At 46.2% G+C, this 15,404-nt stretch overlaps 1 protein-coding gene across 3 annotated transcripts in view; it reads left to right on the plus strand.

Annotated features, from left to right (window-relative positions):
* The window catches only part of PTER (phosphotriesterase related), a 64,964-nt gene that overhangs the window by 39,626 nt on the left and 9,934 nt on the right, over window positions 1-15,404 (plus strand). The window lies entirely within an intron of this gene.

The following is a 15,404-nucleotide window of genomic DNA, read 5'->3' on the forward strand; positions in this document are numbered from 1 at the left end:
TGGTCCCAGGCTCTTTCTACTGGGAACCTGCAACCACTACAGTTGATCAGACCAGCTGGAGACAGAGGAGAAGGAGGAATGTCCGCCTGCCCCCCCCCCCCCCCTCCTCTGTGACAAATGAAGCTGGATGTGTATTATGTCACTTCTGGCTTTGGTTCTTTGTTTACTGGCTGTTCGGGGGAAAGACTAGCATTTGATCAAACCGATCTCAGGTTTATCAGATGTTTTAGAGGGCAGAGGAGGGATCATGGGTCTCATAGACCCCTGATCTCTTAATAGAGTACCTGTCACTGATGTTATACATCCCTTGTGACAACAATACATTTGATCCAAAAATAAAATTAGAGACAGCATGAAAAAAATTATAATATAAATGTAACAAAATGTAAAGTTCCCCCATGCTCATTCAATAATAATGGTAAACGGGACAAATAAGGTAAATCCCCCCTAACGGGGGCACAGACACCAGTAAAAATCGAATAGATTTTCTAATTCATCTCCACTCTATCCAAAACTGCCAGTGACAGGAAACGGTTGCCAGTAAAACAATATGGCTGCGATGCTGACCATATTGCTGAGACCATCCGAGTGCCTGCTACAGTGTGTTCAGGTGGTGCTGGCAGGGGGTGGGTCTAGCGGAGGCGGTGCCTGAGCGCCTCGTGTGGTGTCATGGTGCAAAGGAGCCGAGCGGAGCAGCCAGAGCCTCATGTGCGGGTCTGAAGGATGGGAGCAAGGCAAGCCAGGAACTGGACTGTCAGGACTGTTTGGACTGGAGTAGACTGAAGAGACCACCTGGCGTGGAGATAGACTGTCATTGTGACTCAGGAGGGGACATGTCAGTGAGGTGTCGTCATCTATGCTACTGCATACTGCTGACTGTGGCCGCGTACACACGCGGGGACTGTTCGCCCAACTTTGTCCGCTGAACAGTGTTTCGGCAAACAGTCCGCTCGTGTGTGGGCTTTCAGCGGACAGTTTCAGCGAACAGTCCGCTGAACAAGGTTTTTCGGAAATTCCGAAAAACTGTCCGCTGAAACAAAGTTTCAGCGAACAGTCCCCTCGTGTGTAGGCTTGTTCGTCAAACTAAGTTCCGCGCATGCTCAGAAAGGATTTACATGCCGAAAGTTATAATGCAGTGTATAGGACGTCGTATTTTTCGTCCCGTCGTACGTGCCGTTCACGTCATCGCGCACGGTTTCAGCAAACTGTTCGTTCGTCGTGTGTGGCCATGTCCGTCCATGCTAATTTTGAGCGGACTGTTTGCCGAAACTGTTTGACGGACAAAGTTGGGCGAACAGTCCCCGCGTGTGTACGCGGCCTGTGTCATTTCGTGTGTGTGTGTGTGTGTGTGTGTGTGTGTGTGTGTGTGTGTGTGTGTGTGTGTGTGTGTGCGCGTGTGTGTGTGCATGTATGTGTGCGTGTGTCACCCATTCTCATTTCTTGCCCTCCTGAGTCCTGTTCCTGAGCTACTTACTTACTATATCAAAAATAAAAATTAAAAATATCTTAAATCTCTTTAATCTTTATAAGAGATTGTAAGGTTGCACCATCTGCCAAACAGCAATGTGTCTGACAGAGTGGTGCAATTCACATCCAGGTTCTGGAGTGCTCTATGCAAAGCTTTGAACATTGAAGTCTTCTTCTCTTCCTTCTACCATCCGCAGAGTAATGGCCAAACGGAGAGGTCAAATCAGACTTTAGAGCTCCATTGCTTTTCTACATTTGCTCAAGATAACTGGGTAGCCTTACACCTGTGTGCTAAATTTGCATACATTCTGGGCAAACTATGGATTCCATCCAGGCCTGGACTGGGACAAAAAATAGGCCCGGGCATTTTGGAAAGAGCAGCCCATGACATTTTAACCGGCCCCTTTCCCACTTTCCATCCTGATGAATCCCTCTTGAGAGGGGAGGGGGAAACCCAGCAAAGGTGTGGGGGGCGAGGGGGACAGGGAAAGAGCGGGGGGCAGAGAGCACAGGGAAGAACCTTGAGAACATGGGGTGGGGCAAGAGCACAGGGGGGCTAGAGAGCACTGTGGGGGGAGGCGGAGAGCATGTTGGGGCAGAGAGCACAGGGGAGAGGCAGAGAACACAGGCAGGAAGAGGAGAGCACACGGGGGCTGGAGAGCACACGGGGGCTGGAGATCACAGGGTGTGGGGGGTTGGAGAGCACAGGGAGAAGCAAAAACACAGTGTGGGGCGGAGAGCACAGGGGTGAGGTGGAGAGCACAGGGGGGATGCAGAGATCACTGGGGGGGGTGTAGAGCACTGGGGGGAGGTGGAGGGAAGCGGAGGGCACAGGGGGGCAGCGGAGAGCATGAGAGGAGGTGGAGAGAACAGGGGGTAGGCAGAGATCAATGGGGGGCTGTAGAGCACTGGGGGAGAGGCGTAGGACACAGGGGGGCAGTGTAGAGCATGGGGAGGTGGAGATCACAGGGTAGCTGGAGAGCACTGGGGGGGCTAGAGAGCACTGAGGGAGAGGCAGAGGGCACAGGTGGGCACCATAGAGCATGGGGGGGCTAGAGAGCACAGGGTGGGGGCAGCATAGAGCATGTGGGAAGTGGAGAGCACAGGGAGAGAGATGGAGGGCACGGGGGGGCAGACTTGCCCCCCAGGCTTAAGGCTGCCAGCCCTCCCCTGGCCTCTTTACCTACCATATCCGGTGACAATATATTACGTTTGCCTTAATTTAATGGCAGAATTTATGATTTCTTGGCCATTATTCAGAGAACATGAATGATAACACAAAACTCATGATTAGTGTTTGGCTGAAGCCATATATTATCAGTCAACTGTGTTTACTCTTTTTAAATCATAATGGCATCAGAAACTACCCAAATGACCCTGATCAAAGGTTTACACACCCCAGTTCTTAATGCCGTGTATTGCTCCCTTTAACATCATTGACAGCTTGAAATATTTTGTGGTATTTGTGGATGAGGCTCTTTATCTTCTCAGATGGAAACGCTGCCCATTCCTCTTGGCAAAAAGCCTTCAGTTCCTGTAAATTCTTGAGATCTCCCCAAAGTGGCTCAATGATATTGTGGTCAGAAGACTGAGATGGCCACTCCAAGACCTTCACTTTATTCTGCTGTAGCCAATGACAGGTAGACTTGGCCTTGTGTTTTGGATCATTATCATGTTAGAATGTCCAAGTACTTCCTATGCGCAGCTTCATGGCGGATGCAAATGTTCCTCCAGTATTTTTTGATAACTTACTGCATTTATCTTGCCATCAATTTTGACCAAATTGTCTGTGCCTTTTTAGCTCGCACATCCCAAAACATCAGCGATCCACCTTCGTGTTTCACAGTAGGAATGGTGTACCTTTCATCATAGGCCTTGTGGACTCCTCTCCAAATGTAACGTTTACGGTTGTGGCCAAAAAGCTAAATTTTGTTCTCATCAGTCCAAAAGACTTTTTGACAGAAGGTTTGAGGCTTGTCTCTGTGCTGTTTGGCGTATTGTGAGCGGGATTCTTTGTGGCATTTTCGTAGTAATGGCTTTCTTCTGGTGACTTGACCATGCAGCTCATCTTTCTTCAAGTGCTTCCTTGTTGTGCATCTTGAAACAGCCACATCACATGTTTTAAGAGAGTCCTGTATTTCACCTGAAGTTGTTTGTAGGGTTTTCTTTGCATCCTAAACAATTTTCCTGGCAGTTGTGGCTGAAATTTTAGTTTGTCTACCTGGTTTGGTTTTAACATATTCATTTTTGATTATAGTTTGAACACTGCTGATTGGCTTTCTTAAAGCGGGAGTCCGCCGGGACTCTGCGTTTTTTTTTTTTTTTTAAGTCAGCAGCTACAAATACTGCAGCTGCTGACTTTTAAAATAGTGACACTTACCTGTCCAGCGCGCCCGCGATGTCGGCACCCGAAGCCGATCTCTAGATCGTCACTCGAGTGCTGCCGTCGCCATCTTGGGTATGGGAATCAGGAAATGGAGCCTTTCGGCTTCATTTCCCGGTTCCCTACTGCGCATGCGCGAGCCGCGCTGCGCAATGAGGACGGTCCCCGCTGCCTCTGGGATCTGTGTGTTTCCCAGCAGGCAGCGGGGCACTTGCGGAAGGGGGTGGGCACTTGCGGAAAGGGGCGTAATCTACGCCCCTTTCCGCAGAGAGCTAGCCCGGAAGTGGGTGCAGTTACCTGGATTATCCAGGTAACTGCACCCCCCTCCCCCCTGAAAGGTGCCAATTGTGGCGCCAGAGGGGGGGAGGATTCCGATGAGCGGAAGGTCCATTTTAGGGTGGACCTCCGCTTTAATTCCTTGGATATCTCTTTATATCCCTTTCCTGTTTTATACAGTTCAACTACCTTTTCCCGCAGATCCTTTGAGAATTCTTTTGCTTTCCTCATGACTCCGAATCCAGAAACGTCAGTGCAGCACTGGATGAAATACGCAAGGGTCTGTCAGGAGTCCAGAAACTCATTGACCTTTTATACACACACACACACACACACACACACACACACACTAATTACAAGCAAATAGATTACATGTGAGGATAGTTACATTTAATAGCCATTCAAACCCCTTTTTGTCAACTTGTGTGCATGTTATCAGGCCAATATCACCAGGGTATGTAAACTTTTGATCAGGGTCATTTGTGTAGTTTCTGTTACCATTATGATTTAAAAATAGTAAACAGTTGATTGATAATAAATGGCTTCAGGCAAACACTAACCATGAGTGAAAGAAATGTTTTTGTGTTATAATTCATATTCTCTGAAAAATGGCCAAGAAATCATAAATTCTGCCAGGGTATGTAAACTTATAAGCACAATATATATATATATATATATATATATATATATATATATATATATATATATATATATATACACACACAGCAGGTAAAATAAGTATTGAACATGTCATAATTTTTGTAGGTAAATATATTTCTAAAGGTGCTTATTTTTAACCACATGTCGGTAACAACCCATGCAATCTATACATACAAAGAAACCAAAACAAATAAGTTCAAAAATTAAGTTATGTGTAATAAAATGGAATGACACAGGGAAAAAGTATTGAACACACTAACTGAAATTTATTTCTATACTTCATACAAAATCCTGTGTTAGGCCTCATGCACACGAGACGCAGTTAAACGCGTGTTCAGAGGCAGTTGGACACTTTTTTCAACTGCTCCTGAACTCATTCAATGTTATCCTATGTGTCCATGCACACAGTCTAGTTTTTTGCCATTTTTATGCAGTTGCGTTTAACCTCGTTTTTCCAGAAGCAAAAAAATGGGTTCAGACGCAAAAGTTTCCACGTTTCAGATGCAAAACACGACAAAACGCGGTAGCGGCGTTTTGCCGCGTTTTCGTTTATAAGCGTTTTTAAAGGTGACCTTTTTTTACATTAAAAATCTCAAAAATGATTGCAAATGATGAAAAACCATTAGAAAAATATTTTAAACAATTGCAATTGCAAGTGGACAATCCACAACTTGTGGCAAGTGACATGGCAGGTGGCAAGTGACATGGCAAGTGGACAATCCACAACTTGTGGCAAGTGACATGGCAGGTGGCAAGTGATGTGGCAAGTGGACAATCCACAACTTGTGGCAAGTGACGTGGCAAGTGACGTGGAAAGTGGACAATCCACAACTTGTGGCAGGTGACGTGGCAAGTGACCTGGCAGGTGACGCGGCAAGTGACCTGGCAGGTGATGTGGCAAGTGGAAAATCAACAACTTGTGGCAGGTGACTGGCATGTGACGTGGCAAGTGGACAATCCATAACTTGTGGCAGGTGACGTGGCAAGTGACGTGGCAAGTGGACAATCCACTTGTGGCAGGGGACGTGGCAAGTGACGTGGCAAGTGGACAATCCACTTGTGGCAGGGGATGTGGCAAGTGACGTGGCGAGTGGACAATCCACAACTTGTGTCAGGTGACGTGGCAAGTGGACAATCCACAACTTGTGGCAGGTGATGTGGGAAGTGATGTGGCAAGTGGACAATCCACTTGTGGCAGGTGACGTGGCAGGGGACTTGGCAAGGGACGTGGCAGGTGACGTGGCAAGTGGAAAATCAACAACTTGTGGCAGGTGACTGGCATGTAACGTGGCAAGTGGACAATCCATAACTTGTGGCAGGTGACGTGGCAAGTGACGTGGCAAGTGGACAATCCACTTGTGGCAGGGGACGTGGCAAGTGACGTGGCAAGTGGACAATCCACTTGTGGCAGGGGATGTGGCAAGTGACGTGGCGAGTGGACAATCCACAACTTGTGTCAGGTGACGTGGCAAGTTGACAATCCACAACTTGTGGCAGGTGATGTGGCAAGTGATGTGGCAAGTGGACAATCCACTTGTGGCAGGTGACGTGGCAGGGGACGTGGCAAGGGACGTGGCAAGTGGACAATCCACAACTTGTGGCAGGTGACGTGGCAGGTGACGTGGAAAGTGATGTGGCAAGTGGACAATCCACAACTTGTGGCAGGTGATGTGGCTGGTGACATGGCAAGTGGACAATCCACATCTTGTGGCAGGTGATGTGGCAGGTGATGTGGCAGGTGACGTGGAAAGTGGCGTGGCAAGTGGACAATCCACAACTTGTGGCAGGTGATGTGGCTGGTGACGTGGCAAGTGGACAATCCACAACTTGTGGCAGGTGGCATGGCAGGTGACGTGGAAAGTGGACAATCCACATCTTGTGGCAAGTGACGTGGCAGGTGATGTGGCAAGTGACGTGGCAAGTGACGTGGCAAGTGGACAATCCACAACTTGTGGCAGGTGACGTGGCAGGTGATGTGGCAAGTGATGTGGCAGGTGATGTGACAAGTGGACAATCCACATCTTGTGGCAAGTGACGTGGCAGCTGACGTGGCAAGTGACGTGGCAAGTGGACAATCCAAAACTTGTGGCAGGTGACGTGGCAAGTGACGTGGCAGGTGACGTGGCAAGTGACGTGGCAAGTGGACAATCCACAGCTTGTGGCAAGTGACATGGCAGGTGGCAAGTGATGTGGCAAGTGGACAATCCACAACTTGTGACAGGTGACGTGGCAAGTGATGTGGCAGGTGATGTGGCAAGTCACGTGGCAAGTGGAAATCCACAACTTGTGGCAGGTGATGTGACTGGTGACGTGGCAAGTGGACAATCCACAACTTGTGGCAGGTGGCATGGCAGGTGACATGGAAAGTGGACAATCCACATCTTGTGGCAAGTGACGTGGCAGGTGATGTGGCAAGTGACGTGGCAAGTGGACAATCCACAACTTGTGGCAGGTGATGTGGCAAGTGACGTGGCAGGTGATGTGGACAATCCCCAACTTGTGGCAGGTGATGTGGCAAGTGACGTGGCAAGTGGACAATCCACAACTTGTGGCAGGTGACGTGGCAGGTGACGTGGCAAGTGGACAATCCACAACTTGTGGCAGGTGACGTGGCAAGTGACGTGGCAAGTGACGTGGCAGGTGATGTGGCAAGTGACGTGGCAAGTAGACAATCCACAACTTGTGGCAGGTGATGTGGCAAGTGACGTGGCAGGAGATGTGGCAAGTCACGTGGCAAGTGGACAATCCACAACTTGTGGCAGGTGATGTGGCTGGTGACGTGGCAAGTGGACAATCCACAGCTTGTGGCAGGTGGCATGGCAGATGACGTGGAAAGTGGACAATCCACATCTCGTGGCAAGTGACGGGGCAGGTGATGTGGCAAGTGACGTGGCAAGTGGACAATCCACAACTTGTGGCAGGTGATGTGGCAAGTGGACAATCCCCAACTTGTGGAAAGTGACGTGGCAAGTGACGTGGCAAGTGGACAATCCAAAACTTGTGGCAGGTGACGTGGCAAGTGACGTGGCAGGTAATGTGGCAAGTCACGTGGCAAGTGGACAATCCACAACTTGTGGCAGGTGACGTGGCAGTTGGACAATCCACAACTTGTGGCAGATGACATGGCAAGTGACGTGGCAGGTGATGTGTCAAGTCACGTGGCAAGTGGACAATCCACAACTTGTGGCAGGTGCGGTGGCAAGTGACACGCTAAATACAAGTACACTGCAGCTCTCACAGCTGCTGCTACTCACTCTGGTCTCACAAAATTGCTGAAATAATTAATAATGCTGTTTTTTTGAGCTGGGGAGGGTCTATGATGTTAGCTTAACTAAACGCTTCTAGACGAAAACGCGGTAAAACGCCGCTAAATCGCGGTAAAAATCGCTGCAAAACGCGCGTTTCTAAACGCCGGTTTCAGCTTTTAAAAACATGTGTCCAGCAGCGTTTGCATCTGCGTCTCGTGTGCATGAAGCCTTAGTAATGACAGTTTCAAGACGTAAATTCCTGTATAGCGAAACTAGTCACATGCATTGCTCCGGTGTGATTTTGGCCCATTCTTTCACACACACCGTCTTCAAATCTTGAAGGTTCCATGGACCTCTTCTATGAACTCTGATCTTTAGTTCTTTCCATAAATTTTCCAAAAAAGTGATTGGCTGGGCCATTCTAGCAGCTTCATTTTTTTCTTTGAAACCAGTTGAGAGTTTCCTTGGCTTTGTGTTTGAGATCATTGTCTTCCTGAAATGACCACCCTCGTTTCATCTTCATCATCCCAGTAGATAACAGCAGATTTTTATCAAGTCTTGGTACATTTTTCCATTCATCCTTCCATCAATGATATGAAGTTTGGCAGTACCGTATGCTGAAAAACAGCCCCACACCATGTTTCCACCTCCAAACTTCACTGTCGGTATGGGGGGTGTTTTTGGGGTGATGTGCAGTGCCATTTGACCTCCAAACATGGTGTGTATTTTGGCAACCTAAGAGTTCATTTTTGGTCTCATCTGACCAGACTATATCCTCCCAGTATTTCACAGGCTTGTCTAAATGTTGTGCAGAAAACTTTAAACAAGGTTCTTCATTATCCGTATGTTCATACGAAAATCAAACAGAACCAATATAGTGTAAAACCGTTTTCACCTTTAATTAGTTTTATTGATTTCCTAATTAAAAGTGAAACGGTTTTACACTATATTGGTTCTATTTGATTTTTGTATGAACATACGGATAATGAGGAATTGCTAACGGGAGAAGTACACTGAGGATTGGTTATCCGTTAAATGAACTGAAGGCTTACTGTGTGATGACATCTGGTGAGTGGCCATTCTACTAGGTGGTGGTGGCACGATCTGGGTCTGCTTTTTTGGTGACACTTGAGGATTACCCATTAGAAGATGGATGGTGACTGAGATTACACAGTTGAATTAGTTGTAACATCACAACATATGAAGGACTTTAGTAATTTAAAATAATAAGTTGTACATTTGTTGGTATAATTAGTGGTTTTGTACTTCTTGGGGTAGCACAGTGACACTGGGTGTTCACAATTCATTTTCTGAGTTTATATTTATATTGTTTGGGGGGATTAGTGAATAGGAGGCGCAATCCCCCAATATATAGCGTTTGCAAGAATATGGTTGCGAAGGTCTTGACTTTTTTGCTTTTACCTATCATGAGATGTTTTTTTGTGACATCTTGGTAATGAGACACCTTTTTATAGGGCCATCAGTTGAGACTGAACCAGCTGATATTAATGCACTGACGAGGGGCAGGATTGTTTTCTAATTACTGATAGATTTCAGCTGGTGTCTTGGTTTTCCGTGCCTTTTAGCACCTCCGTTTCCCTGTGTCATTCTATTTTACCACACCTAACTTAATTTCTGAACGTATTTCATTTTGTTTTCTTTGTATGTATGGATTGCATGGGTTGTTACCCATATGTGGTGAAAATTTCCTGTCAATAGCACCTCTTACAAATACCGTATTTATCGGCCTTCGGCCATTATCGGCGGCTTTCGGCCATCTTCGGCCGTTCTCGGCAGCTTTTGGCCGCCTTCGGCTCTTCTCGGCAGCTTTCGGCCGCCTTCGGCTCTTTTCGGCGGCCGAAAGCTGCCGAGAATGGCCAAAGGCGGCCGAAAGCTGGCGAGAAGAGCTGGAGGCCCGCCGAGAACTACCGCACGCCGCCGAGATACACATCCAGCTCTGTATCTTGGCGGTGGCATTTTTTAAAAATAAAATACAAATAGCAAATGAAATAGACACGGCTGCAATGGGGGACAAGACTGCATAAGGCTGCAATGGGGGACAAGACTGCATAAGGCTGCAATGGGGGACAAGACTGCATAAGGCTGCAATGGGGAACAAGGCTGCACATGGCTGCAATGGTGGACAAGGCTGCATAAGACTGCAATGGTGGATAAGGCTGCAATGGTGGACAAGGCTGCAGATGACACTTATGGGCATATAAATGTAAGTTTTTTTTTTTCCCCTTAAAATTCCCTCCTAAACTTGGGGTGCGTGTTATACGCCGATAAATACGGTATATTCACCTAGAAAAATGGTGACGTGTTCAATACTTATTTTACCCGCTGTATATATAAAAAAAGGAAAATATCCATTTTTAATACACACACAGTGCTTTTAGCAAACTAAACCTCATCCAGTGAGTTTACATATACTTTAATCCTCATTGGGTTCTCTAGGCAACTGCTCCAGTTTTCAGCAACTGGCTGCCCATGATTTTATGCGTTTTGGGTTATTACACTGTATGAAAGCTGGAACTGTTGCCTATAGCACACAAAATGCTTTCATTTTTCATTCTCGCATAATCTGATTCCTATAAGAACTACTCTCCTGCCTATGTGTTTCTTAGTAAGTCCTAGCTTCAGTTCCAATCTCTTTGGCAGTCAGAAGAAAGTAAAAAACTAAAAACAGTTGTTTGTTAGGTTTGGAACTTCTGAAGTATTTTAAGTGAGAAGTGCTGCTGGCTGGAGTTCTGCTAACCAATCGATATGTGGTATTTTTATTGTGTCAGTTCCATCAGCACTCGTTTGTGTTTATTGGTATCTAGCAGAATAATGGCAACACAGTGCTGACAATTTTGCTTGAGATTCATTTCTAAAGTTACATGAAAAGCAGTTAAGGCTTGACTATTAATTTACATGTATGTGAACACCACTCATTTAAATGTCCCTATTTGAGATGTACAGTGCCTTGAAAAAGTATTCACACTCAACAATGTTCCACATTTTGTCATGTCACAACCAAAAAACGTAAATGTATTTTATTGGGATTTTATGTGATAGACCAACACAAAGTGTCACATAATTGTGAAGTAGAAGGAAAATTATAGTTTTCTAATTTTTTTACAACTAAACATGTGAAAAGTGTGGCGTGAATTTGTATTCAGCCCCCGAGTCAATACTTTGAAGAACCCCCAATTACAGCTGCAAGTCTTTTTTGGGGATGTCTCTACCAGCTTTACCCATATAGAGGGTGACATTTTTGCCCATTCTTCTTTGCAAAATAGCTCAAGTTCTGTCAGATTGGATGGAGAGCATCTGTGAACAGCAATTTTCAGGTCTTGCCACAGATTCTCAATTGGATTTAGGTCTGGACTTTGACTGGGCCATTCTAACACATGAATACGCTTTGATCTAAACCATTCCATTGTAGCTCTGGCTGTATGTTTAGGGTTGTTGTCCTGCTGGAAGGTGAACCTCAGCCACAGTCTCAATTTTTTTGCAGACTCTAAGACCCCCTTCACACTGGAGCTGCGTTAGCGATAAAGCGCCGCTTGTTTAAGCAGTGCTTTAGCACTGTTTAAGTGCCATTTTTTGGCCACTAGCGGGGAGCTTTTAACCCCAAAGAAGAAGTTAAAAACTACTGTGTTGGAGCTCTTCCGAAGCTCTTTACAGGTGCTTCGGAAGCGCTGCTCATTTGTTCCAAAGGACAGGGCATTTTGGGAGCTCTAAATACAGCGCTCCCAAACCACCCCAAATATGTTGCTTGCAGGACTTTTTGGAACATCCAACAAGTGCACCGCACCAGTGTGAAAAGTCACACTTCAATGAATGGGAAGCGGTTTTCAGGCACTTAGGAGAGGCTATTTCCAGCGCTAAAGTGCCGGAAAACCTTCCCAGTGTTAAAGAGGTCTATCAGGTTTTCTTCTAAGATTCACGGCTCATGGTGGGGATGGTGTGTTCAGGATGATGTGCAGTGTTACTTTTCTGCTAAACATCATTTTTGTTTTAGGACACAAAGTAAAATTTTGGTCTCATCTGACTAAACACCTTCTTCCACGTGTTTTCTGTGTCCCCCACAGGACTTCTCGCAAACAGGACTTCTGTCTTTCTTTCACAACAATGGCTTTCTTCTTGGCACTCTTCCCAAGAGGCCAGATTTGTGGAGAGCACGACTAATAGTTGTCCTGTGGACAGATTCTCCTACCTGAGCTGTGGATCTCTGCAGCTCCTCCAGAGTTACCATGGGCCTCTTGGCTGCTTCTCTGATTAATGCTGTTATTAGATGTGATTAATACCCGGCCTGTCAGTTTAGGTGGACGGCCATGTCTTGGTAGGTTTGCAGTTGTGCCATACTTTATTTTCTTATGGTGGATTGAACAGTGCTCCGTGAGATGTTCAAAGCTTAGGGTATTTTTTAATAACCTCACCCTACTTTAAACTATTACACAACTTTATTCCTGACCTGTCTGGTGTGTTTTTTGGCCTTTGTGATGCTGTTTGTTCACAAAGGTTCTCCAACCAACCTCTGGGAGCATCACAGAACAACTGAGATTAAATTACACACAGGTGAACACTATTTACTAATTAGGTGACTTCTGAAGGCAATTGGTTCCACTAGATTTTAGTTAGGGGTATCAGAGTAAAGGGGGCTGAATACAAATGCACGCCACACTTTTCACATATTTATTTGTAAAAAATAAAAAAATTTCCTTCCACTTCACAATTATGTGCAATTTGTGTTGGTCTATCACATAAAATCCCAATAAAATACATTTACATTTTTGGTTGTAACATGACAAAATGTGGAAAATGTTAAGGTACTGTAATCTCTCTGATCTATGACAGCACTTTAAAAGAAAAGTTCCTTAGTTATAGCGCAGTGGTCTTTAACCACTTCCCACCCGGCCAATGCACATATACGGCCGGGTGGGAGCCGTCTACTCCTGATAGGACAGTCAGGAACGTCCTTCAGAAGTAGCGGGATCGCGCGCGCGCGTGCCCGCGCAGCGGCGCGATCCCGATGTGCTTGTGTCACCCGGACACGGCACATCTCAGATCAGCAGGAGGGCTCTGTGATTGGCCCTCCTGATCACATGACGGCCGTGTCCAATCAGGGCCGTCATGTGATATAAACAAACAGCTGGTTGCTAGGCAATCGGCTCTCCTCTCCTCACACGGAAGTCATCGCTGAGGAGAGGAGAGCAGAACGCTGCAGCCGGCTGATGATCAGTGAGTATGAGCTGTTTTGTACAGCTTTTTACTCACTGATCATCAGTCTAGTGTCAACACACAACACACCACACAGTACAAACACAGTCCCCACATATGTCCCCAAAACACACATGTCCCTAATAATAAAAACATGTCCCCCACATATGTCCCACTCAAATCACATGTCCCAATGATTATCTGCACACATATGTCCGTGATCACCTGCACACATATGTACATGATCATTTGCGTACATATGTCCCTGATCACACAAACCAATTATTATACACTTAACAGAATTTTTTTTACCAAAAACATGTAGCAGAATACATTTTGGCTTAAATTTATGACAAAATTTGATTTTATTGGATTTCTTTTCAAATAGAAAAAAGAAAATAATGTTTTTTTTTTTAAATTTCCGCTTTTTTTGCGCTTATATCGCAAAAAATAAAAAACGGAGTCGTGAATAAATAACACCAAAATAAAGCTCTATTTGTGCGAACAAAATGATAACAATTTAATTTGGGTACAGTGTAGCATGACCGCGCAATTGTCACTGAAAGCGCTAGAGCGCTGAAAGCTGAAAATTGGGCTGGGAAGGAAGGGGGTGAAAGTGCCCTGTATTGTAGTGGTTAAACTGTGCCCTGGGGGGTTGGATGCAGCCCTTTGCTTGCCCTTTGCTTGCCCTTGGTTCATTTCCTCCTACCATAAGCAACAGTCAGACATAGTTCCTGCCACTGACACCGACATTGGGACCTTATTCCTCCCAGTGACACTAGTGATAGTGCACTATTCTTCCCATTGATGCCAACAATGGGGCACGATTACCAATGATGGGGCATTGTTTATTCCCACGGACGCCAGCACATTTACTTCTCCCGCTGGCCGCAGTCTGGCCCCCCTAAAGTTTGAAGGACAATAAGCTGACTCTTTGTTACTATAGTTTGGAGACCCCTGTTATAGTGTTAGCCCTTGTGCACACGGTCGGACATTCTGACAACCAAATCCGTTGGATTTTGTCCGAAACTGTTGCATACACACGGTCGGACAAAGTTGTCGGAAAATCCGATCGTGCAGAACGTGATGACGTAATTTCGCTACGATGGGACTACGTTCAGGCTAGTAGCCAATAGCTTTGGTCTAGGAATTTGATCTGAGCATGCCTGGCACTTTGTCCGATCGGAATTCTCTACACACAATCGGACAAAGTCCGATCGGAACATGTTGTCGGAAAGTTTTATAGCCCAGCTGAAAAATGTAGTCCGTCGGAGTATCGATGGAGCCCACACACAGTTGGATTATCCGACAACACGGTCCTATCGGACATTGTCTATCGGAATATCCGACCGTGTGTACAAGGGCTAATAGCGCTATAAAGCCATTTTACCATTTTAAAGTGATTGTAAAGGCTCATTTTTTTTTTTTTTTTAATAACAAACATATTTTACTTACCTCCACTGTGGAGTTAGTTTTGCACAGAGTGGCCCCGATCCTGCTCTTCTGGGGTCCCGCGGCGGTGCTATCAGCTCCTCCCCGCATCGTATGACCCCCTAGGAGAAGTGCTCTCCCGGGGGATTACCTTGCGGGCACGCTTCCGAGTCCAGCATCTGTATTTATAGATGCAGAAAGCAGGACTAGGCCCCGCCCCCGACGCCCGCGTAATTGGATTTGATTGACAGTAGCGGGAGCTAATGGCTGCGCTGCTATCAATCTATCCAATCAAGAGCCGAGAACCCCAGGCAGAGAGGAACAGCGCCTCCCCGCCGAGGGATCAAAGGGCTCAGGTGAGTAAAATGGGGGGGGGGGGGGGCTGGGGGGCCATTCACTGTCAGAAGTTTTTTCAGTTTTTCTTTTTTTTTTTTTTTAAGGTGAAAAAACACAAAGGTTTGCAACCCCTTTAAGTGTGGGCAGTGGCATAACTATAGCCTTAGCAGCCAACACAGCTGCTATAGGGCCTGGGGTGGGGGAGGTGGGGGGAGGCCTAATAGGGAGGTTGTTGAGAATGTAAAGTGGTTGTAAGCCCTTACATATAACCACTAAACTGATTGACCTCAGGTGATACGCAGAGATTACACAAATTTTCTTACATAAGTTGTTGCTGTTAATGTGCAGCCATCTCCATATCCACAGCCATTCAAAGTGTACTGTTTGGACCGCAT

The sequence above is a fragment of the Lithobates pipiens genome, unplaced genomic scaffold (genome assembly GCF_037356315.1).
Source record: "Lithobates pipiens isolate NorthernLeopardFrog02 unplaced genomic scaffold, aLitPip1_a1.2 Scaffold_19, whole genome shotgun sequence".
In the NCBI taxonomy this organism is placed as follows: Eukaryota; Metazoa; Chordata; class Amphibia; order Anura; family Ranidae; genus Lithobates; species Lithobates pipiens.